The sequence below is a fragment of the Canis lupus genome, chromosome 31, assembly GCF_048164855.1.
Source record: "Canis lupus baileyi chromosome 31, mCanLup2.hap1, whole genome shotgun sequence".
NCBI classification, from domain to species: Eukaryota; Metazoa; Chordata; class Mammalia; order Carnivora; family Canidae; genus Canis; species Canis lupus.
In genome coordinates, this window is record NC_132868.1 from 23,908,499 (window position 1) to 23,932,293 (window position 23,795).

The following is a 23,795-nucleotide window of genomic DNA, read 5'->3' on the forward strand; positions in this document are numbered from 1 at the left end:
TAATAAAGAAGAAAGAAGAAAGAAAGAAAAAGAAAGAAAGAAAGAAGAAAGAAAGAAAGAAAAAAGAAAGAAAGAAGAAAGAAAGAAAGAAAAAAGAAAGAAAGAAAGAAAGAAAGAAAGAAAGAAAGAAAGAAAGAAAGAAAGACAAGGAAAAGAGAAAAAAATACAAGTCAAGGCATATGCTATATTAGATAGGGAGGCAGGAAATAGCTTCAAGGCAGGCGAGAAAGAGACCCTGTGAAGATCCCACCATGCTGAGGATTTAGGGCTTTATCTGTTAGGTTACGTGGAAATCCTGAATGATTTTATGTATAAGCACCTTTTCTGTGGGCTACTATACATCCACTCTGTAATCATCTCCACTCTGCTCTGTGTCCCAGGAGGTCAATCCTTATAGTTGCATCAGTGGACTTTCTTGGCCTCCGGCTTTGACCAGCAGCTTTAGGAAATCAGAGAGATGGAGGGGAGTGGCAGCAGTGTGGCAGATGCTATTAATGCCCTGCCCATCTTCTTGATCCGGATGGTACACTCATCCCCCAGATGCTGCAGGTGTTGGCTGCCAGCATTATATTTTAGCAGCAATGAGGAGAGGCCTTGGATAGTGAGGGCTGTTTTATTAAGAGATGCCTAGGAAGTTATGCAACCCTCTACTTCAGCAGTGGCTGGTAACCAGTGGTTGGCTGAAGCAAGGATCTTGACAGCCCAGCACCCTTGGATCTGGGTAGCGCAACCTCTGTAAACAACCGAGACTGCAGAGCCCTTAGTGGATTCAGGCTGAGGTTGAATCTCTCCTCAAACTACACCCTTGTCTAGTTTCTGCCTTTGCCCTAACCTGTTTCCCTTGCCCCTTTAAAGGTTTATCCTGAGAGCTTCCTAAATAAATCATTTGCATAAGATTCTGGGCCTCAGACTCTGCTTCCAGGGAGCATAAATTAAGATAATTGGTACCAGAAACTGTCTTGTAGAGCAAACTCTAGAATTTTAATTTTGGAGTTGGATCATACGCTAGCCGGGTGGCGGTAAAGACTCTGTCCCTTGTGATAAGTGAAGTGTTGATAGTTCCTTGGATGTTGTGGCAGTACAATTACTGAGATGATGGAGATACATTAGCTTTTATAATGGCTCTGGCATTTGAGAGATACAGGAAAAGAATATAATTAAAAATGTGGAATTGAGTGGCAATTGATGGGTGCCCACTGCACATTCAGAAGAAAAAATAAGTAGTCATCGATTTAAAACTAACTGTGAAGGCCAGAGGTCCTCTTTGGCAGATTCTTTTTTTTTTTTTTAAATTAACTAATTAATTAATTTATTTATTTATGATAGACATAGAGAGAGAGAGGCAAAAACACAGGAGGAGGGAGAAGCAGGCTCCATGCCGGGAGCCCGATGTGGGACTCGATCCCGGGACCTCAGGATCCCGCCCTGGGCCAAAGGCAGGTGCTAAACCGCTGAGCCACCCAGGGATCCCCTCTTTGGCAGATTCTTATCACTATACCTGGAGGGCATACTGAGCTGGTGAACAGACACAGGACCTAATGTGACGATGGGAGAACTTCATAGAAGCTGAGTTCACAGCCTAGGTAAGACTCTGGATGCCATGATAGGACAAGTGTGCTTCAGAGAGTGGGAGAGATAAACCATTCAAAAATTAAGTGGCTTGTCACATCTGTGACACTTTTAGGGGACAACTCCTCCAAGGTAAAAATTATTGCAACTTATCCATCCTACCACTTAAAAAGAAGCAAAGTGCAGCATATGCCACGCTTGGGAATATATCATTGAATGATGTAGTAAGTGATGTGGAAAGCTGCCAGTTTTCAGTGGAAGCCCTAGGCAAGAAAGGGCACACCCAGTCCTATTACCTGGTCATATGATCCAGAAGATCCTATAATAGTGTAAGAGTTGTCGGTAGGAGATAAAGATGTATGTGGAGTCACTGGCAAGACCCAACAGAAGAGTTTCAAAGCCAGTAAGTGAGATTCTAGAGCAAGATTATGCCATCCGCAGTAGAGAACAGCATTCAAAATGCAGCTGTTGAGCATGGCATATCAGTCAGGGTTCTTCAGGGAAACAGAACCAATAATACATAAAACCCATTTATGAGAAGGCACCTGGGTGGCTCAGGCAGTTGGGCATCTGCCTTCCACTCAGGTCGTGATCTCAGTCTCCTGGGATTGAGCCCCAAGTAGGGCTCCCTGCTCAGTGGGGAGTCTGCTTCTCCCTCCTCCTGCACTTGTTCTCTCTCTCTCTCAAGTAAATAAAATCTTTTTAAAAAGTTATTTATTAGTAAAATATATGAATTTTATTTATATTTATAAAGGGAATTGGCTCATACAATTATGGAGGGAGAGAAATCCTATGATCTGCCAACTATAAGCTGGAGACCCAGAAAATCTGGTGGTATAACTCATTCCAAGTCCAGTGGCTAGAGAACCAGGAGCACCAATGTCCTAGGTGCATTGAACAAATTCACCCTTCCTTTGCGTTTTTGTTCTATGTAGGCCCTTAATGTTTTGGATGATGCCCACATCCATTGGTGAGGGAGATCTTCTTTCCTCAGTTTACTGATCAAATGCTAATTTCTTCCAGAGGCACCCTCACAGACATACCCATAAATAATATTTTACCAGCTATCTGGGCATCCCTTAAATTAGTCAAATTGACATATAAAATTATTCATCACAGGTTTACCTCTTGTCAACTTGGCATTTGTATGCATGTTCTTGAAGTATATTTAATCTCCAAATAAAAACATTAAGAAGGTCATAATTCCACCTTACATGATATAACTATTCTGTATATAACTGAAAATGCCCAATCCCTTCTCCAGAAGAGATGGTGAAGTCCTTGAGTGATGTATACTCTTCTCCTCACATCCCATAACTGAAATATTATAAAATTAATAATACTTAAATACTGACGTAAAGTCAATAAATTCTATGTTATATAACAGGGAAATATGAGATGAAAGAAAACAAGGATATTTGCTTAATATGTGTATATATACAGAGAAACTTATTCATAAAAAAATTAGGAGGATACTCTCATGATAGTTCTATGCCTTATTTCTGATGCTGATCATGTGGTCATAACTGGTATTTATAACACCCTTCTTCTACCACCCATTCTGTATTCCCTTTGCCTTCAATGAACACCTCAGGTGGTCATGGTTCTTTACCTGGCAGGGTGACCCAAACCTTCATTCCTGAAGAGTCTGGGCTGTTAATAGTCCTACCTGGAATGACTTGTAATTTTCTATTGACCTTAATCACAAGGCATGGTAATGATAAGAGATGCCCTACAGAATCTCCTGTATTCCAGGCATACTCTTCCTTACTTCCATTGTGGAGTAGTGGTCCAATTTCTCCTTGGTAGTAGGGATCACAGGGATATTAAATATTGGCCAAAGGACATCAAGTAACCAAGACACCAGGGCTTCTCATTGTGAACTGGTAGCTGTCTGGCTGACCAACACATACATTTTAGCAGCTCTAAAAAATTATTCTTAAAGTGGAAAGATTGCACCTTGGATGAGCCTTAAGCAGATCCAAAGGGCATAAGTAAGCTGGACAAACAAGTGCTCCACACTTTCATGTCACCTAACACAGTCTCAACAGATACCAGTCATACAGCTCACAAATGTGACCTGTTGGGTGAATTCTCACTAGAAGAAGAACACATCCTTAGATGATTCTGCTTTGTATTTTAATGTGGGCCCCAAATCCACTGCTGTTACAATATAACCTTACTCATGGACAGCCGTGAAAGATAGTAGTAATAAGGAAAAAGTAGGTGGAGTTTTGTTCAGTATTATCCAATTTTGTTGAGCAACACATGTCTCAAAGTAAACATAACAGATTTATGGACAGTGGTGAATGCCTTGGCTCATTTGCTGGAGATATGTAGGGAGAAAAACTGGCATATTCAGGACATGGAGGTACAGGGAAGAAGAATGCAAATAGACATATGGGAATAGGCACAAAGTGGGAGGAATTTACCAGCATATGTTAACACAGTTCAGAGAGCATCCACTATTGAAGAGACATAAAACCACAAGGTACAGAGGATGACTGGTCTGATAGATTATAAATCAACCTCTGTGCTTACTCAAAGGACTCATGAATGGAGTAGTCATGGTGACAGTGATGGGGATTATCTATAGACCCAATAGCATGGACTCCATTTTCTCATGGAAGCTGATCCAGCTCGTGCCATAGCTAAACATTGAACCTATCCAGAAACAAATTCTGATTCTGAGCCCTTGATATGATACCATCCTTTGAGGGAATCGAGTGGACACTTGAAGGCAAGCTTATAATACTGGACCCTTCTCACCCCATCAAGGGTAGTAACTTGTGAACAAAGTGACACCTAGTCTGAGTATGTATTTACCTTATCTGTCAGCAATATCCCAGTCAGAACCACACGCAAGAGCTCACGGAGTGGTCTACTGGATCGGATTCCACATAATATCACCTCAGACCAAGACATCCTCTTTATTGCAAAGGGGGTGTGGTAGTGGGAACATGGCAAAAGAATCCTCCTGGTACTTCCATATAGTCAATGATTTAGAGGCTGCTGACTTGACAGAGGATGGAGATGCCCATTTTAAGGTATAGCTTTCAGGACCAGCTTAGAGATGATACCCTGTATTAGGGCCACTAGTCCTCAGAAAGGACTACATTTGTCCTAAACCAAGGCCATTACATGGTACTGTGTCCCAAAGAGATAGAATACATGAGTTCAGAAATGAAGAGATGGAGGAAGGCATGACCCCAATTAGCCATCATTCCAGGGCTTACCTGAAAGAATTTGTATTTCCTGTCTCTTCTACTTTAGATCCTATAGATCTAGAGATTCTTTTTCTAAGAGAAGGGGTTCTTCTACTCAGAGACATGCCAGAAGTGCCACTCAACTTAGTTATGGTTGATATCTAATCACTTCAAGCTCTTCAAATAGACCAACAAGCAAAACAAGGAGTTAGTATACTCACACAATTGTATACACTGGGGTATTTGAATACACACTGGGGTATCTTAACCCGATTATCCTAAGGAGGTAGGGTTGCTGCTACTTAACAAGAGGAATATGTTGGGTGCTAAGGTGAACTACAGGATATCTCTTGGTACTTCCAGGATGAACTTTAATTATAAAAGAAAGTGCACCAATCACGGTAAAGGAATGGTAGCCAGGGTATCAACGCTCAGGGGTGAGAGTCTGAGTCATCTCACCAAACAAGGTACCTTAGGCCATCTGACATTCTAGGTGGGAATAAGAGGAATTTAGAAGGGGAGGAGAAGGAAATGATGAGTATCACTTACAAACTTGAAACTAATACCGGCAAAGGAGGCAGTAATTCATCCTGCTAATGCTCCTCTTCCAAGTTTCCCTAGAACTTGAGACCAACCCAAACTATGAAGAGGCTGAGAAGAGATGGGAAATGCTAATTGTGAGAAGCAAATGTATCTGAGAAGTACAAGTGATGGGCTGTAGCAAAAGCTATGGGACCTCTCCCGATGCCCTTTTGCTGAGCCAGTGCACTCACACCCCAGTGGCTGCAGGTTTTAGCTGAACTGCTCAAACTGGCCTGTTACTCTGGGGAATTGCCCCAGGAAGCTGCCACACCCAGCGATTTCTGAGAAGTTAAATGGTCTCCTCCCCCTTGGGTCAACCAATAGCTAATGTCTGACTAATGCACACATCAATGCAGCCCTCCTCTTTTGGGCAGGAACACCTCTGGCTACAATCTGTTCTACGTACAGCCTCCTGTGGGATTAGAGTGAGCCTAACTCGTCCCGAAATCGGATTTTTGACAAGCTCTGCCTTTAGCCTTCTCTCCCTCTTCTTACTCCCTCCCAGATTTCAACTGAGTACTCCCTCATAAATCACTTGCGCGGACTCTGTGTCTTACCTCTACTTCTAGGCTACCAGATTTGATGGCTGTGCTGATGGCTCGTCCCTCTACTAAGGACCACAGTTTCCTCTGGCTGTCATTTCCCGTAGCTGCAGCCTCTTGCTGGAGTTTAATAAAAGGCTTTTTCCCCTTTTCCAGTAGGATATGCCTCATGCTGGTGGCTTTTTTCCTGTTGATAGTCCTGGGGTCTTTCCCATTCCCTCAGTCTTGTTCACCTCTTTGCAAACAGTCCCTTCATTTAATTCTTCTCAATTCCCCCATTTCTGTGACATTAATTTCTTGTCACAATCCTGACAAATAAGATGGGGACAAGCAGGGAGTCATCTGATCAGGTTTATGTTGGAAAGGTCCATCTGAAAAAAAATTAAAAAAAAAAAAAAAAAGAAAAAAAAAAAAAAAAAAAAAAAAAAAGGAAAGGTCCATCTGGCAGCAGTATGGAGGAGAGATTGAAAAAAAAAAAAGCAGTTTATAGGTTATTGTAATAATCCAGAATGTAATTGAAAGTGTTCAAACTTCAGTATTCATGGAGATAGCATTTTGGGGGTATGTTTGAGAGACAGCAAGGCAGTAAAATTGGTTTAGAGATGAAAATGTCCTAACACTGAGAGAACTAAAACCACATATATTGTCTTATGAATTCGGTAAATAATAACTGTGTTCTTCAGATAAATTTACTCTTATCCTCTAGGAGCTTGTGGTCTTAATGGAATATCATGCCTGTTCTGATAGTTATTATACAAGGCAAAACAAAATGAGTATTATACTAGAGTTCTAGGCAAGAGACTGTGAAAGCGCATAAAAAGGGATAGCCATCGTTCTAAGGTTATAAAGTACAAAATTGCCTAATTTCTATAGCTAAACACATCTTCAAAGAAATTGTTACATTACCCAAACAAATCTGAGTAACTCCTTAAAATTACCTCAAAAGCCGTACGTGGATATTTAGCATTCATCTCCCAGAGGCTGTTTAATTATCTTAATCACCATCACTACTGGTGTTAAAAGAATTACAAAGAACTTGCTATTAAATATTATTTGAACAGTCATTGGCATTTGATGAGTTTAATGTGTATATAATTGCTAACTCTAAATTTTTATATAAGTATAGTGGAGTAATGAATATAGGCTATGTATGTAGACTTCATAATTACACAAACCATATATTTTATTACATATTATGTATTCTGTATATGTGAAAATATAAAATATATTAAAATTATATGTTGAAATTGCATATGAATATGTCATCTTAGCCCAAGTATTTATTTTGGCAAAATAAAGAATTAAATGACTAGGTTATCTTTTGCTCCTCTAGAAATGAGTAATAAGCAAAAATATGAAAATGTAAACAAATACCTGAAGATTTCGGAAAACAGGGTGGCTCTAAGGTATGGTGGGTATGAGGATAAACGTCTAAAGAGAGGGTTGTAGGATAGCTAACTAAGCTATGAAAGCCTTATTGTCTATGCTAGAAATGTCATTGGAACTTAGTGGCTGATTGAATATAGCAGAGAATCTAGGTTACTGTGAGTTTTCCAGTTTGGTTGACTGATTGGATATAATTCAACTTACCCAGAACTGTAAGTAGAGTAAATAGGAAGAGGAAGATTGGCTTTTGCTGAGAAAAGAATATAGGAAAAATAGGCAGAATTGTAGGTTCTGAGGAAAAGTTAACCCAATGCCAGTGTCGACCCTGGAATTTGTGGATTTATTTGGTGGGTAAAGGAATCTAAGGACATCCCTCCTTGCCCAGGCACACACACCTGCTGTTATCCAGGTGAAACCGCACTGTCAGTTCCAGTCTCTTGTTCTCCTACCCACTCTGCAGGCACCCAGGGTGGATACTACTAGAAAACAGGTCCTTTGCAAATTCTCTGTTCCTTCTGTGGTGTATCTCAATTTAGGAAATTTCTCTTCTTCTCTTCTTCCTGAGATTACATACTCATTGCACTGCAGGAATTCAATTTCTCCTCCCTTAGTTACACATTCTCTCACTGCACTTAAGGAATTCCAGTTACTTCCTATCATTTTTTAATCACCCTATTTGGCAAATCTTTTGAACATACTCTCATCTCATCACTATTCCTGTCCTCTGAAAACAAATCTAGCATTCTCCCCAAGTCCATTCCCTCAGTTCTGTTCTCTCTCATTCATTTATTTTTTAAATGTCCTGTCCCTGTCTCTCTTTAATGAAAGCAGCAGAATGCCTTGGAAGAACTCTTTGGAAGGGAAAAAGAATTCTGGTTCTGGTTTTGCCAATGGTGGCTGTTCAGCTTTGGGCAAATATTTTATCTCTCTGGGCTTCTGGCTACTCATTTGTGAACTATAGGAAGAGGCTGAAATAAATGCACATTAGCAACTTTCCTATCTGTAAAGTTCTAGGACACTTAGTTCACCCTAGGTGTTCTGATAGTGGATCCATCTATTCATCCTTTATGGATCATGATTTTATGTTTGTTATTATATTTGTGGCACTGTATTTAAATAACCTCATTCATTTATTTAGGTAATACATATTTATTAAGATAGTGCTGACTATATGCCAGGTACTGGCTCAGCTCAAAGAGCAGGACAATCGTGGTCAGTCCTTTTAGAGCTTACTGTATAACTAGGACTACAAATGAACATTCACAAGTGTGATGAAGGTAGCAGAAGATACAAGTAGAGGGTACTCAGGGATGCAAGACAGAGGAGTGTCTCCTCATCAGGGAAGCCTTCCTTAAAGAACTTCAGACAGAGTCCCAAAGGAGAGGATCCTGGGAAGGGAAACGAAGAATACTCCAGACAAGGAATAACATCTTAGAATGCCTGGAGACGAGAGAGAATAAGGATTTGAAAGAAAGTCTGGATAGCTGGAGAAGAAAGAATATAGAAGCAAGAAGGAAATAGAGGTAGGTACGTGGTTAGATTTTGTTCAGGGCATTCTGAATGACCTTAAAGTTTTGGACTCTATCCTGTGAGCAACAAAGAGCCTTTGCAAAGTTTTAAGTAGGGAGAGTCCCTGCTTATATCTACATTTTTAAGAGTTTCAATGTAGATTCATAATGATAATATAAATAAAATAATTTTTACTGCATGCTTACTATAGGCACAGCTGTAAATTATCTAACTTAATTCTCAAAATGACCATATTAGTTTCCTAGGGCTGCTGCAATGAATTGTCACAAAATGAATGGTTTAGAATAACAGAAATTTATTCTTTCACAGTTCCAGAGGCTAGAAGTCTGAGAACAGGATATTGACAAAGTCATGCTCTGTTTGCAGAATCTAGGGGAGAACCCTTCTTTGCTTCTTCCTAGCTTTCGGTGGTGGCTGACAATTCTTGGTATTCCTTCACTTGTAGATTCACTAATCTCTGCCTTCATCTTCACATGGCCCTCTCTCATGTGTCTCACATCTTCTTCCCTCTGTCCCTTTGCGTCTAAATTTCACTCTTTGTTGGGACACCTGGGTGTCTCAGTCTGTTAAACCTCTGACTCTTGGTTTCAGCTCAGGTCGTGGTCTCAAGGTCAAGGAATAGAGTCTTGAGCCAGGCATCAGGCTCAGTGGGGTAGTTTGCTTCTCCCCCACCCATTTGCCTCTCCCCTCACTTTTTGTCTCTCTCTCTCTCTCTCAAATAAATAAATAAATATTTTATAAATAAACAAATTTCCCTCGTTATCAGATGCACACTAATCTAGTGTGACCTGATCTTGATTACATCTGCCAAAACTATTTCCAAATGATCCCATTCTGCAATTCTGAATCCATATGAATTTATTTTTATCTAAGCTACCACAGCAACTGTGAAAGGTTAACCCAATTTGGGACACCAGGAAACCGAGGCACTGTGAAGTTAAGAAATATGTATAAGGTCACAAAGTCAATATGTGACCAAGGTGGGTGGGCAAGGAGATCCCAGTAAGGAAACTATTGCAAAGTGTTGGGGGTGATAGTAGTGAGACTGGAAATGTGGATCATTCTGATAAATATTTTTATTAGATTTATTTAACTATTTGAGAGAGAGTGAGAAAAAAAGCCTGAGCAGGTTGGTGGGTGGGGGGGAGAGGAGGAGGTGGAGAGCTTAATTTAGGACTAGATCCCATGACCCTGAGATCATGACCTAAGCCAAAGTCAAGGGTTGGTTGCTTAACCAATGGAGCCACTCAGGCACATCATGATAATTATTTTTAAATTAGAAAGAATAATATATGTTAAAGGTTTGATGTGAGGAGTAAATAAGAGGAAGGAGTAAAGAAAAACTACAAGTTGCTGACATGAGCAACTGAATGGAATTTCTATCATTTACAAACCAGAGAGAGCACCGGCCAAAGGGTAGGTTTGGAGAGAAAAACGGATAGATTCAGGGTTGTCAATGTTGAGTGTGGTACCCATGGGGCATCTGATTGTAGATGGATATAACCATCTAGAGTCCAAGAGAAAGATTTGGGCTAGATCATCAAAAAAATAGAATCATTCCTTCATCACTTATCAAATATTTATGAGTATCTAACAAGTGTAGTCACCATTATAGACAGCAAGGACACAGCTAGGACAAAAGACAAAGTTCCTGCTCTCATGGAAATGTCATTCTTAATGGGGGAGACAGACAATAAACAGCAAAAGTAAATAAGACAATTTCAAATAGAAATCAGTGAAGTGTAGACAATAAAAACAAGTAATACAAAGATTTATGATTGGTACAGTTTACTTTCTTCAATTTAAATGATTAAAGTTGGTTTCTCGGGCAGCACTGGTGGCTCAGTGGTTTAGCACCACCTTCAGCCCAGGGCCTGATCCTGGAGACCCGGGATCGAGTCCCATGTTGGGCTCCCTGCATGGAGCCTGCTTCTCCCTCTGCCTGTGTCTCTGCCTCTATCTCTCTCTCTCTCTCTCTCTGTGTGTGTCTCATGAATGAATAAATAAAATCTTTAAAAAAAGTAGGTTTCTCTGAGGAGGTAATGTACAGGAGCTGACTTCATGGGCCTAAGTGTACAAAAACCCAGAAGCAAAAATGTTTTTGTAGTTTGTGAGGAACAGAAAGAAAGTCAGCATGGTTGAAGCATAGGGTATCAAAGGAGTGAGGGAGGATAATGGAGATGAGGCCAATACATCAAGGTCTGTAGGAATTCTTAAAATTGTGTGTGTGTATGTGTGCCCGTGTATGTGTGTGTGTGTGTATGTGTGTATCTTTGGGAATAACATAAAGCCATGAGAATGGGGACACTAACAGAGAGAGGGGAGAGAAAGCAGACTGAGGCCAAAGAAAGGCTTACCATTATATGTCTCATGAAGAAGAGGCAGTCAGACCATAAAATAGGAAATAATATACCTTCATGTCTACTTCCCCTATTAAATTGAAAGTGCCCACAAAGTGCCAAAAAGTGTCTTGTACAAAATTATATCTATAAATATTCAACATATTAATTTCAGATAGATGAAAGATAATAGTAGAACAAAGACAAGATAGGACCCCCATTTGTGGTATTTTTCATCAATGGTATAAAGTTCTTCTTTTTTTTTCCTGAGTTTACATCCTTGGCTATGTGACTTTACTGGTTTTTGCATGAAAGTAATATAGTACGAATTCCCAACCCTTGAATTTCATAGGGTTTGTTTAACTGTGTGGCTAGCATTGGCCAGTGGCATGAGGTAAACTAAGAGTGTGCCAGTTCTGAGTGTGAATGTGAATGTGTGTCTCTTCTTAGACTCTTCCATATCTGCCATCATCTGAGAAAGACATGCCCCAGCTAGACCCAGGAAGAAGGAAAAAGAAATACATAGAGCACAGCTGCTCTATTATGATGCCCCATCAAGCCCATCCCAGAGCAAAGGACCCTGGCTAAGCTGCAGGTATACAAATGAGTCCAGCCCTGTCAACTCACAGGCATAGTAGTTAGAAAACAAAGGTTTGGTGTTAAAACTGTTCAGTTGTAGGATGGTTTGATACACTGCAATAGCTACTGATTCACCAGTATTTGAAGTGGTGACCTGGTTGGACAAGCTATAGGATAATGAGGTACTGATCGGTGAGTCAGGGAAGGGCATGGAAAAAGCAGTTAGTCATCTCCAACATCCACAATATTTCATAGAAGTTCTAAGAGTCCAGTAGAAATATCTGCAGAGTTGGTTTAGAAAGGAACATACTTTTGAGAAATGATTCATCTTATTCCCTGTATGAAGCCTGCTAAATTAACCCAAGGTCTAAGGTAAAATGATTAAGCTTTTCTACATGAGGGCAGTGCTTGGTGTTTACGAATCATCATTTATGATGACAAATAAACTGAATTATAGATGTTGGATTACATTATTAAATTACTTACCTCCTTAAAGATATTGGAAACAATTTACTCAATGTTAAAAAAGAAAAATGGCAAAGCCTATTTCTAAAAGCAACCCAGAATTGTTAATTCCAATTTTAAATGTTGAAAAAAGTAGTAGAAAATTGAGAGACCCATTCAATGGTCATGAAAAATATAATAAGCCTAATAGTAAAGGAGATGGTGTCTGGAGTCAGAGATATACCAGATTGAATTTCAGCTTCTCTGCTTACTTAGCTGTGGCCACCATGAGAACACACCTCCTGAAATTACAGGGAGCATAGCTTACTAATGGCTCTGGCTACTGGATTGAAATCCTTTCTCATGTTTGGGTTGAAGCCATGCCTTCCATGGGCTGCTCAGGCCAATGACTGAGAATGGCAAACATACTTGGCTAACCCTTTCTCTTTTGTCAATCACTTTGGCTCAAGGGCTCTCAACAATTTTGCCAAAACTTCCTTAAACTTCAGGCAAGCTAGGATGAACCCCTAGTCAACCCCTACTCACCCAACCCCTACTCCCACCTCATCACCTCCTTCATTCTGAGTCTAACTTGTATTATGGTCTGCCTCCTTCATCTCCCTCAGTATTTTCTTCCACACAAACATTTTCTCTAGTAAATATTTTGCACATTTAATAGCGTCTTGGCAGCCACTTCTTAAAGACCCCAGAATAACGCTCTGGCCTCCCTGAGTCTCAATCTCCTCACTTGTAAAAGAGAACCTATTCCATAGTATTATAATAAGGTTTAAAGGAACCAATAAGTTTAAAACAAAATTGTACACTGATAGGCTTTTATAAAGGTTGAATTAACTAATGCAACCTTTCATTATTCATGTCATTATTATTATTACTCCTTAAGGGGTGGTTATTATTTCTTGAGTCAGAAACATGAAACACATTAGCACATCTTGGGCTGAGGACTACTAGGAAGAAATAGATATAAAATAAATGAAAAATGGAAACAAGCTATATGTACAATTAACACAAATATAAAAGTTCAAAAAAATCATCAAGGCCTCAGGCTATTTTATCTAATGGCCATCTAAAGTGAAAGATGGTATTCGATCCCAGGGTGAAGTAACCTGGCTTTGGTGTTACAGAGCCACTGGAGATTCAATGCTCTTTGATTATGGAAAAATTCAAGAGCACTCAGGTTAAACCGGGCTATCTTCTCCCAAATATAAATCAGCGTGTCAGGGAGAGGTCTCACAAATGCAGCAAAATATTTTTCTTGGCTTGAATTATCCCGATAATTACCTACATTCTGTATTTTGCTTAGGTTGAGAGCACACAGGTAATTAATGATCTTCATTTGACAGTGATTACAATTTGGGATCATGATTTACTTAACATTATTTGTCTGAAACTGAAAATGGAGGGCAACTGAAGGAGTGAGGTTTTTTTCCTCAAAGAAAATAACTTAATAAAACTTAATAAAAGAGTTCAGGATCACTTCTTTCTATGTCAAACGTAATTAAATATGTTTAAAGAATAAGAAAGGATTACCAAGGGAGTTTAGTTTTTCTTTTTTTAGACATCGTGCCTAGTACATTAATTCTCAATAAATATGTTGCATTTAATTATGTTGGAATATTTCATATATAGAGTACAGGATTGGGATAATCTTTATGCAGATCCGCCCTACAAATCTAGGTGGAAGGATGAAAGCAGAATGATGAACAAGTTGAACATTCAAGGTCATTCCCAGCTTTAGGAATATTTATGACACTATTTTGGAATGTTTAATCCAACCGTAAATTCCATTTTATGTAGCAAAGTGCTGTTTAAATTACTTATCCCAGAAAGAGCTAATCAGGTTAGCTTCTAATCATATAATTAGAAATCAAATTAGCTATGGTTGAGAAAAGTTGCACAAAAAACTGCTATATTTGAATGTGATGTCTTGGTTGCTTTCTCTTTCTTTCTTTCTTTCTTTCTTTCTTTCTTTCTTTCTTTCTTCCTTCCTTCCTTCCTTCCTTTCTTCTTTCTTTCTTTTTTTTCTTTCTTTCTCCCTTTCTTTCTTTCTCCCTTTCTTTCTTCCTTCCTTTCTTTCTTTCTTTCTTTCTTTCTTTCTTTCTTTCTTTCTTTCTTTCTTTCTTTCTTTCTTTCTTTCTTTCTTTCTTTCTTTCTTTCTTTCTTTCTTTCTTTCTTTCTTTCTTTCTTTCTTTCTTTCTTTCTTTCTTTCTTTCTTTCTTTCTGCTTTTAGTGGCTCATTGGTATAAGTGAAGGCTATAATTCCAGGACATCTAAAAGACCTTGAAATGCTCTATTGCTTTCAGAATAGTTTGGGACCTCCAGTGAGCATCTTTTAAGAGTTCATCAGGACTTTGCTGTTTTTCTCATAACAACTGCCTCCAGGCAATAGGTAGATCATTGGTTTTAAAGTTATGGTAATGCTGTTATTTCCTGATCTGCTTTCCTCTTTCTTCTGCCCTTCTCTCTGTCCTTCAAAAATAGTTGTCAGACAGACCTGAGTGTGGTCCCGGCTCAGCATATAGAAGTTATGTGGCCTAAGAAGGGTCCTTGACCCCAACTTCATCTAGATTTCCTCCTCAATCCTTAATAAAGTACTAAGCCCATAGTAAATGCTCAATAATATTTGTTGAGTAAATGATTTTATAAAATGAAATCAACACAGCAGGTACCCCAAAGAATTACCACAAGGAATCATACAAAGGCACACAGATTGCCCCATATTTGGCAATACTATAAGTTGCTTATTATTATGTTATTAGTGATATTAAACATAAGATGTGTTACCTTGATCCTTAACTCATAACACCCGTAACTGGGTCACGTAGTGGAAGTCTCCCTGCTTTTAATCTTCAACCCCTACTTTCCACAGTACTGCCATGTTACTTTTCTATTTATCATGACAAGCCTGTGACCTCCATGAATGTCTCATCTTTTATGGATATGGCCTTCAAACACCTAACAGTAAAAAGATAAAATAAAATAAAAATTAAAAAATTAAATATGTACCTCAAAAATATGTACAATTACTTATTTATAATATCCATGGACCACTAAGATGTCATACTACTTACATTACAAACACCTAAAAATAAACCTTAAAAAAAATCTGATCAAGATGAAATGTACGCTAGTTTAAAAGGTTTTGCTAAACATAGTGGGTCTGTTGTAATATTCATGCCAAGATGTGTGCATAGAATAAAGTCCATTCAATATTTGAAGTATCAAGTAGTCCTCTTGATATGTCTTTTTTTTTTACTTTTTTTGGTTTGACTCTACCAGACCTGCTTGCATTTTAATTTACAAAGTTGCTGATAAAGAGCCAGTTCTCATATTAAAGGTGACAGCCCTGCTGTGTTGGTCTCCTATGGCTGCTGCAACAAACTACCCCAAACTTGGTGGCTTAAAAGGATAGGAATTTATTTTCTCACAATTCTGGAGGCCAGATGTCTGAAAATATTTTCACTGGGCTGAAATCAAGGTGTTGGCAAGGGCTGCAACTCCCTCTGGAAGCATGCTCTGGAGGACAGTCCTTTCCTCACCTCTTCTAGCTTCTGCTGGCTGCTGGCAATACTTGGTTCATGATCACAAATTCTCTGCTTTTATGATGACATTGCCTTCTCTTCTGTCTGTATCAAATTTTCCTCCAACCCGCTTTTATTACGATACATGTGATTGCATTTAGGGCCCACCCTGATGATTCCAGATAATTTACTTATCTCAAAATCCTTAACCACAAAAAAAAAAAAAAAGAAAAGAAAAGAAAAGAAAAGAAAAGAAAAGAAAAGAAAAGAAAAGAAAGAAAGAAAAAAAAAATCCTTAACCACAGCCGCAAAGTCCTTTATTCCTCCCACCCCCATATAAGGTAACAGTCACAGGTTTCAGAGATTGGGACATAGGTATCTTGGGGGTAGAGAGGGAGCACATTATTCAGCCTACCCCAGTTTCTTTGCGGATATGTTTAACAAGCCTGGATAGGCAAGAATTCTGAAATGGCTCCTAAAATTCCCATTCCCTGGTACACATGCCTTGTGTAAATCCTTCCCCTTAAGTATAGATGGAACTATAATTTGGACTTCATTCCCGTAATTCTATTTTCTTACATGGCAAATGGATTTTGAAGCTGCTCATTAAGGTCCCAAATCTGATTATTTTGAGTTAATCAAAAGGAGGACTATCTGGATAGCCCCGACTTAACCAGGCAGCAGCTCTTAAAGAGGAAGCACTCTGAAGCTTGAGAGAGATTTTCTCTTGCTGGTCTTGAAGAAGATGGAAGCTGCCATGAGTTCTACAACTAAAAGCAATTGAATCCTGCCAACAACTTGAAAGAGTTTGGAAGAAAACAGTAAGGCTCCCAAAGGAGGGAAGCCCCAGTCTCCACTTTGATTGTAGCCATCTGGTGTAGACACCAGAGCAAAAGATCCATCTAACCCATACACAGACTCCTGACCCATGAAGACTGTGAGATAATAAGCAATAAACAGGTGTTGTTCTAAGCCATCTGCTTGGTGGTACATTGTTAGTTAAACCAAGAACTAGTAGTAGAATAGTAACATAAAGCCTTTTGTGAGAATTAGGATAGCTAAAACTAGACAAAGTTGTTCATTGATATGGATACATGCCAATGGCAATATGTGGCTATATTCTCAATGTAAATAAATGAGAGGCAGTACCACTGTCACCCCCTTGGCCTTGTGGGCCTCCCAATTTATTCATCTTAGGGTACTTTGCTTACTCGTGTTTGACTTCTGGCTAGTTGACCTAAAACTAGGATGTCTGGCAGATCTAGCAGTATCTGAAATCATTACCATGACATTTAAGGACCTCTACAATGTGATTTCAACCTATTTTTGGAACACTCTCCCTATCCACCTCCCATCTTTGTGACCCATTTATTCAAACAATGATGGAACACTCCCTGATATCCAAATGTAGAGTTTTATTTTCCATATTTTCTAAAACTCTAGTTCAACAGCTTCTCTAAGAATGCCCTGTTTCCCTTCACTTGCTAAGTTCCCTCTTATTAGTCAAGAACCAGTTCTGACCTCTTTGGGAATCCTTTTCAGCCAACTACCATTTTTAGTATGGCTGAAATTTGTCACATCTCTTTCCAACAGGCCGTTGCATGTTCCTTTGGTATAGCACATTTATCACATTATCATAGTACGTTTTTATTGAATTTAGTACTTGGTTGTGAGGCTGTAAGGCCGCTACATTTTATCATTGTCTCATTCCCCCCTTGTGGTGGACATCTTCACTTCTGATGATAACACATTTTTTTCTTTGGGAAACGATTCTCCATGTGTTTTGTGTTGACCATCAAGGCTTCTTATTCCCATGATGGCAAGACAAGTGGACCAATCATTGTACCCTGATGCCGAGGCCATAGTCTGTGCTGGCATGTGACTAAAGCTGAGAAACTAAGAGCTTCGCAGCTCTTAGTTTCCCATTTTTCTACTCGTTAGATAGGATGCTGCCCAATTCATGAAATGCTTAATAAAACCAATGACATCTTCAAAAACAAACAAAATTGGGAAATAAGAGCCCTTTCTACTTTTTAAAAACGATGCCAGTAGAGAGCTATTTTATCTTCTTTAACTGAGATTGTGGAGGACATAAGCCTCAGATTACTTGAAATGGTAAGTCAAGCCTTATGGAGTTTCTGCCATTAAGGAATGAAGCCAATAAATAGGGAGAAACAGAAGAGATGGGAAATTTTCAAGGATTTATTACCCCGGATTTGGATGTCCCCAAAACTAGATCTATCCATGCCCCTTCTGAAACTTTTTCATGTCAGCTCATTAAATCTTCTCTTTGGAGTGGATAATTGGATTTCCATACATTTTGCAGAGTTCTGCTTGAACACATCTGGGGTACTTAACAAAGTAGACTGGTTCACAGAAGGTGTTCACGTAGTTGTTCAATAAATAAGCATTATTCCAAATGTCTTGTATTTGTTGGGGGAAGGTATACTATTATTTTTCCCTGCAGAAAAGAAACTAAAAGAATCTCAAACATATATAAATCATTATGAAATTATTTTTAGAACTCTTTTGTGTTAACCTTACTCTTCCATGCAAAAAACCTCTAGTAATCTGGCTTCACTTTCTCACATCGTCATTACATGTTTAGAGGTAATTACATGTCTATGATAAATAGGGATTGCCATGGCTAGACTTAGACTCACTTGCTTTTGACTTGTTGATGCCTTTCATTTTGTTGTTTTTGTATTTTTTATTTTTACCAGTAAATTGATTTCTGTGATCTTTCTTTACCCCACTTAAGTCAAACACTAAAAGACTTACTGACTTGTTGAAACTATCAAGTCCTAATGCTTTAAACTTTTGATTTAGGGATAGAAGGGCAATGTGCTTATGTGCTTCTGTTTACTCATTAGTTTTTGAAAATTTTCTAATGAAAACTACTTGAAAAATATTTTAAAAAATATTTTATTTATTTATTCATGAGAGACACACAGAGAGGCAGAGAGATAGGCAGAGGGAGAAGCAGGCTCCATGCAGGGAGCCTGATGTGGAACTCGATCCCAGGACCCTGGGATCATTGCCTGAGCCAAAGGCAGACACTCAACCACTGATCCATCCAGGTGTCCTGAGAGTCCCAAGAAATAATTATATAGCAATCTACACCTTTTCTCTGGGACAATTTAAAAATAATAATTTAAAGGAACACATCAGATCTCAGAATATTAGAAAAATGGGTAATTTGTGGGATTTACATATCATTATCCAGGAATTTAATAGTAAATATGTGTACTGTCATAATTTTTAAAAAAGATGTTATTTATTTATGAGAAACAGAGAGAGAGACAGGCAGAGACACAGGGAGAGGGAGAAGCAGGCTCCACGCAGGGAGCCCGACGTGGGGCTTGATCCCGGAACTCCGGGATCATGCCCTGAACCGAAGGCAGACGCTCAACCGCTGAGCCACCCGGGCTGCCCTGTTATAATTTTTCTAAAGAAAAAATTCCTTACAATCCCGTGAGAATCAATAGAGACCATTTTAAAATAGTGTTCACATTCATTAATATCCCAGTGGCATGCACATCTTCCATGCCAGGAAATCACTCATATAAAGGGAAAATTGGAATATAATAAATCATTGCTGTAGCTTAGTTATGAAAACAAACAAAAATGAGTGGAGCAATATCCAGGTCCATCATTAGACTTCCAATTTTTTATAATTATATAATATAATATAATGCTCCCTGCATGGAGCCTGCTTCTCCCTTTGCATATGTGTATATATATATATATATATATATATATATATATATATATATATATAATCTCAGGCCTTATGGAGTTTCTGCCATTAAAAAATGAAGCCAACAGGGATCCCTGGGTGGCGCAGCAGTTTGGCGCCTGCCTTTGGCCCAGGGCACGATCCTGGAGACCCGGGATCGAGTCCCACGTCGGGCTCCTGGTGCATGGAGCCTGCTTCTCCCTCTGCCTGTGTCTCTGCCTCATTCTCTCTCTCTCTCTCTCTCTGTGACTATCACAAATAAAAAAAATTAAAAAAAAAATGAAGCCAACAGATAGGGAGAAACAGAGACAAGTAATAGTATATAGTAAATGTAAATAGTAAATGTATATATATACATTTCCAGGACTCTTTTCATCTTGCAAAACTGCAACTATACCCACTAAACTATATATATATTCGAGGGACATCTGGAGTTCCTCAATTTTTACCTTTTAGGATCTTTCACATGAAGACCTTCAGGTTTGTAAACTGACCCTAAAGAAATCGAAGGGAAAATCAATATGATTTTTGCAGAAAATAATAGCAAAAACCATCTTGGTGCGCTGGGCATTTGAAATCATTTTTCTGTACAAGTTCTTGTAACAAACAAGTGCAAAAAATTAATAATTACATCTTTAGGCTATCATTATAAGGGCAGTTTATGAAATTAGCAAACAACAAGCTTGAATGTGTTTCTTCCTTTTTTAAATTTCTCTCCTTTGATTGTTGATAAAATACTGTTAAAGTAAATATACTGTGATCTTGAAGGTATACTAACTTTCAAATTTAGATGATTATATTTGTAACAAAATGTTTGTATACAGGGAGCATTAGCTACATCATGTCTGTGAATATGTACATTTTCAGACTAATGTACATCTTGATGGAAATTTTTAACTGCCATGCACAAATAACACTGTAGTAAATTACCTATCTGTGGTAAACCAAAAGCGTGTTTATCCAAAATAATTAGATAACCCTTTCCTAGTCTCACTAAAACCCAATGTTATTCATACTTACACATATAAAATAATTTATTTTGTTACAGAGCTGGCATTTAAAAGCAGTAGGGATATGATATTCTATAAGTGGTATGGAGATGGCTCTTTGATTTGAAGAACATAGTTATAGCTTTCCTTTACACCAAAGTCTTGCTGAAATATTCAGTGCTACAAAAGAAAACAATAATTATCATTACAACTATGAATCATTTATATAATTTTAAATTTTAATGATTGCAGATAATATTCATCACTAAGGTTGAAAATATTTTATCATTCAATCATGCAGCATGTTATACAATATTGCATCCAAATTGAGAATTTATCTTCTGTGGATTAATATAGAAGGCTATTAGTGTAGCTAGGATCGGATTCTCTATGCTATATTATACATAGTCTTGGATCTTATTTTCTCAAAGATAAAATTAATGTTTCATATTATAAAAATGCCTACTGATTTATGCAAAGTTATTTTTAATGTATCTACTTTAAAGACATTCAACCTAAACATAACCCTCCCCCTTTTTTTCTAACTTAAAAAGAAATTGCTTCTGTTTTTACAGAAGATGTTCATATGGAGTGAATACCCTTTCATGGGGTATGTCCCAACGTCAAATTTTGGCAGAATTCTGGAAATGTACTTCTAAGACATGAAACTTCTCCAAGACTATGCAGCTAGTCAAGAGCAGAGCTGGGATTAGAACCAAGATAACCTTGACTCTACTTAATCATTAAGCCATAATGATTAACTTCCCTGAATTGTGTATCTAAACATTTTGTTCACATTCATTGCCTCTTCTTTTTCCTCACAGCCAACACTTTAGTTCAAGTGCTCTTTATCATCAAAAAATATTTTAATTGTGGTAAAATACATGTGACATACAATTTGCCATCGTAACCATTTTTAAGTGTACAGGACAGTAGGATTAAATATAGTCATAATATTGTGCAACCATCACCATAGTACATTTCCAGGACTCTTTTCATCTTGCAAAACTGCAACTATATCCACTAAATAATAACTCTCCGTGTCACCTTTCCCCCCAGCCCCTAGCACCCAGAGTTCTACTTTCTGTCTCTGATTTTAATTACTCTAAGTACCTCACATAACTGAAGTCATGTTGTTCTAAGGTTCTAAAACCCATTTGCAATGTGGCAGTGAGGGTGGGATGGGGGTCCCTGCACATCCACCAAGCAATTCTCTGTGACCCCCATGGGGGGGTGTCCTACAGTTTAACTCATTTTGAGAATACCTACCTAGAGATGGCATCAGATTTCACAGGTTAAGGGTGCAGCCCCAGAGCACTCATCACCTCACCCCCCTTAACATATACTTCAGATACCTGTGCTTATCAACTGTGCTTCTGACCAACCAGAAAGATTGGAGGTTCCAGTGACCCCCTTCTTAGGTTTAATTAATTTTCTAGAGCACCTTACAGAACTAAGGGAAACATATGTATCAGTTTATTAAAAGTGATGATGAAGGTTACTGATGAACAGCCAGATGAAGTGTCACAGAGGGTAAGGTTTAGGAGGGTCCCCCGTGCTGGGGCTTCTGTCAGCATTGCTGTGGTGTTCATTACATGGAGGTGATGAACATGGTTGATGTCTTTGGCCACCTGGAAGCCCCCTGAACCCTGTACTATTGAGATTTTATGGAGGCTTTCTCATGTAGACTTGATCAATTATTAATTCCAATTTCAGCCCCTCTTCTTGTCTCTGGAGCATGGAGGATAGGGCCGAAAATTCCAAGCTTCCAATCATGGCGCTGCATTTGTGATGATCAGTGCCATTCAGGAGCCATCCAGTGGAGCACCTGGAGTCAACTCATTCAAACAAAAGATGCTGCTAGATGCTCTTATCACTTAAGAATTTACAAGGCTCTTAAGAGTCCTGTGTCAGGGATGGAATGAAAGACGAATATTAGCACAAGAGATACTTTTAATGCTCTTATCACTTAGGAATTTACAATGGTTTTCAGAGCCCTGTATCAGGAACAGCAAAGACCAATATGCATTTACTTGATTATCTCACATTCAGTATCTGTCTTTTTGAGACTCGCTTGCTACCTTTACCATAATGTCCTCAAGTTTCATTTATGTTGTAGCATGTGTCAATTTTTTTTCTTTCTTCAGGCTGAATAATATGTCATTGTATGTATAAACTACATTTTGCTTATCCATTCATTCCTTGTTGGGCATTGGGACTGTTTCCATGTTTCAGCTATTGTGAGTAATGCTGCTATGAACATGGGTGAACAAATATTCTTCGAGACCCTACTTTCAATTTTTGGGGGGATATACCCAGTAGTGAAATTGCTGTATCATATAGTAATCCTACTTTTAGTGGGTAATCCTGCTGTTTTGAGAAACACCATACCGTTTTCCATGGGGGCTGTATAATTTTTCATTCCCACCAATAGTACGTGAGGGCTTCAGTTTTTCTACATCCTTGCTAATACTTGTTTTCTATTGTTTTAATGGTAGCCATCTAATGAGTATGAGGTGGTATCTCATTGTAGTTTTGATTTGCATTTCCATGATGATTAAGACATCTACCATCTTTTCATGTGCTTGTTAGCCATTTGCATATCTTTTTGGAGAAATGTATATTCAAGTCATTTGCCCATTTTTGAATTGGGATGTTTGTTTTATTTGTCTTTATTTGCAGGAGTTCTTTATAAAGTCTGGATATTAGTCTCTTATCTGATATGTGGTTTACAAATATTTTCTCCCATTCTGATGTCTGCCTTTTTACTCTGATAGTGTCTATTGATGCACAAATTTTTAAATATTTATGAGGTCCAATTTGTCTATTTTTTCTTTTGTTACCTATGCCTTTGGTGTCATATCCAAAAAATCATTGCTAAATCCAATGCCGTGAAGATTTAACCTTATGCTTTTTTTTTTTTCAAAGAACTTTACTGTTAGAGGTCTTAAATTTAGAACTTAGACCCATTCTGAGTTATTTTTTTGTACGTGGTGTTAAGTAAGAATCCAACTTCATTCTTTTGCATGTGCATACCTAGTTTTCCCAGCATCATTTGTTGAAAAGACTGCTTTCTCCCCATTGAATAGTCTCGGCACCCTTGTAAAAAATCATTTGACCATATGTATACGTGAGGGTTTATTTCTGGGCTCTCTCTTCTATTCTATCAATTTATATGTCTGTCTTTATTCCCAGTACCCACTGTTTTGATTACTGTAGCTTTGTGGCAAGTCCTCCAGTTTTGTTCTTTTACAAGACTGTTTTGGCTATTTGGGGTCCATAGAGATTCTATATGAATTTTAGGGTTTTTTCGTCTTCGTACAAAACACATCATTGGGATTTTAATGGGAA

At 38.4% G+C, this 23,795-nt stretch overlaps 1 protein-coding gene across 1 annotated transcript in view; it reads left to right on the forward strand.

The window, feature by feature from the left end:
* The first annotated feature begins 8,508 nt into the window (after nucleotides 1–8,508).
* Nucleotides 8,509–23,795, forward strand: part of CLDN16 (claudin 16) — a 74,181-nt gene continuing 58,894 nt past the window's right edge. Inside the window, exon 1 of the mRNA XM_072807835.1 lies at nucleotides 8,509–8,808. The gene's annotated coding sequence lies outside the window, so the exon portion shown is untranslated. The remainder of the gene's footprint in view (nucleotides 8,809–23,795) is intronic.